At 29.9% G+C, this 2,972-nt stretch overlaps 1 pseudogene; it reads right to left on the reverse strand.

Annotated features, from left to right (window-relative positions):
* Nucleotides 1-1,376: 1,376 nt before the first annotated feature.
* Nucleotides 1,377-1,495, reverse strand: LOC120615224 (uncharacterized; annotated as a pseudogene).
* Nucleotides 1,496-2,972: the final 1,477 nt, after the last annotated feature.

The raw sequence follows: 2,972 nt of genomic DNA on the forward strand, positions 1-2,972 counted from the left end.
CTTAATATTTACAATTATTTCCTTGCACACAGAAGCAATTTACAAAGTAGTGTTTAGCATTTTGAATATATTTAACTGTATATAAATATGTGTATGTACAGAAAAAGATTTAATTTAAAACATTCATATTTATTTATTATTACTTACTATTACAAATATAATCCTGAATATTGTATTTATTTTTTAGACAAACAGAATGACAAATTATAAAATAATATTTTTTACCTTTTTATTTCTCCCTTATGTGAGTGATATATTTATTTTAATATTAAATGGAAATTATAATGTTATTTGTAGCTATTGATATTATCCTCCAGATATTCATTGCTAAGTTCTCTTTTTATTCATTGTGCCCATAGATTGAATTTATCTGGTTAAATAGAAAAATACTTTCCCGTATATTTCTCTTAATAAACACAAACTACACTAGGGTTTTCATATAGGTACATAAAACTTCAGTATGCCAATTATTCTTCTAAATGTCTCTATTTTGCTACCCAAATATTTTATATTATTTAATTAAATGGCTCACAGAAATAGAACATTTTCCTATTATTAATCAATAAAATTCCTTCAGACCTGCAGTGTCTTTACTGGAAAATGACAAACTTGCTAATATATTTTGTTTTCTTGTCTCACTTAGAGGGATTTTTGGTTGAGCATTCCAGTTGAAACCAGCAAGAGCTTATATTTCCTCTTCATTACATGAAATATCAAATTTTATAGTGATGTTGACTAACTTATTGATTCAAAATATCATTTTTAGATCCTACTCTTCTATGTAACTATTTATTTCCCTCACCAAATGAACAATCTACCTTTATTTCATTTGTTTTTCTTCTCTAACATTAACCATATTATTTTCAAGATAGAATTTTGATAAGATTAGGCAAGAATAATGAATATGTAGTATCTTGCTTTTATTTCAGAACAAATCAATGTAATAATTACCTTTACAAAAATTACTTGGGTGGTATAATATGTTTTTTGGTATGTTTGGCTTTATTATTATTTGATCAAAGAAGGTCCATAAGAGAAAAAGCTTATTTAGAACTTAATTATGTTTTAGATGGAAAGTAAGAGGATGGACACAATAAATTAATCAAATATATGGTATTTTAGTGTGTAATTAATACTATGATGAAGCACAAAATGTGAAAATGGCAATGGTGATGTATGTGTATGTGGGGAAGGTTGTAACTTTTAATAGTACATTAGTTTCTTGTGGCTGCTGTAACAAATTATCACAGACATGGTGGCTTAAAACAACAGAAATGTATTTTCCCACAGTTCTGCTAGAAAATACAAATAAAGATAAAAGCAAAAGGGATATTTATTTTTATTTTTAAGGTTTTTTTTATTATTATTTATTTTAATGCCTACAGTACCTGGTATTCCTAGGTGGTCTCCCATCCAAGTACTAACCAGGCCTGATCCTGTTTAGCTTTTGATATCAGATGGGATCGAGCACGTTCAGAGTGGCATGATCATAGACTTTGCAAAAGGCATTTTTAAATATTATGGTAAAGGTTCTTTCATGTTACAACTGAGGATAAAGCACAACACAGAAGGAACACACACTTCAAGGAGGAGATAGACTACAAAAATTTGTGTTTAATGAAATTACAGTAAGGTTAGTGCTACACTTAAGATAACTATACAATATGGATGTGCATCAAAGCTTTGCAAGTGGAAAAAAAAAAACATAATACAAAAGTCAAATACCAATCAATAGCACAGTATTTATTTGTGGCAAGGACTGTGGTATAAAATAGAGCGACTATGGTGGAGATAGTTGAAGAAGGAAAAATGGCAGATTCTGAGGATTTTGGATCTTCTTCCAGAGATTAGTTGACTATGCCAGGGCTTTGACTCAGAAAGTAAGTCTCCTTAAATAAGCATAAGTGACAAAACTCTTTTTAATATGCTAAAGCAGTTTCAAAAGAAGTACCTTAACTCCACGCTCTCTCCTTTCCATTCCAAGCAGAGATAAAAGATAGAAAACTCCCTACCACTGATCAAAATCCTTGTTTTTAATCATCTTTTATATAAATTACAGACAGCTTCATATTTGTGAATCAAACATCAGAACCATGCATCTCCAGATAATGCCCAGCCCAAGATTTTGACAGTTCCAAAATAGTAGCAAGACAAATTAGGCATATAAGCTCTATTAGAGTTTTTAAATATCACTGCTAAAATTAACGAATGTATATCAATAAAACAATTTGCGATGAGAAAAAGTATTCATATGTAGATTCTCTAGATCTCACCATCTCTCACTTAAACTTAAACATCTACTGGTGTGAATTTTTCAAAAATACTTTTTTGATAAGAGAAATAAAAAATGAGAAAACAAAAAATCAAATTATCTATTCAAAATAGGGTATATCTATACAAAATAGTGATCCCAAGGTGGGTTCATTTAGAGTACTTGAAGAGAGAGTAAATAAGAAGCCAGACAGTAGCAAGGCTCTAAGAATGAGATCTGTAATTTTAGGAAAGAGGAATTTTGAGAAATTTCTTACATGATATGCAATCTATTTTCACATCAGTTTCTCACAAATACATCATCCCAAATTACACAGACATATCATATCAACAAAAAAAATGTTAATAAGGATTTACATTGTTTTTGGTGATTTTAGAGTCAGATATATCCTTTCAATACACAAATATTTAAAATTTGGTATTTTTGTCCTTCTTCCATTCCTTTTTAGCCTTCTTTCTTTTATCCCCCTTTCCTCTTCCTTCGTTCTCTCCTTCCTTTCTCCTTTTATTTCTTCCTCCTTTCCCCCTCCTCCTCCCTCCCTTTCCTCCCTTTTTTTTTCCTTTTTTCCTTTCTTCTTTACATTTTTTTTTCTATTTTTTGTCTTTCTGTCTCCATACATATCTCAGAATGTTCATTGTGTCTCCTCTTGAGGAGTAGTCTGTATTCTGAGATCTTGTTATTTCTACATTTTGGTTGGTTT

This window comes from Pteropus medius, unplaced genomic scaffold (assembly GCF_902729225.1).
Source record: "Pteropus medius unplaced genomic scaffold, Ma_sr-lr_union100, whole genome shotgun sequence".
Lineage (NCBI taxonomy): Eukaryota > Metazoa > Chordata > Mammalia > Chiroptera > Pteropodidae > Pteropus > Pteropus medius.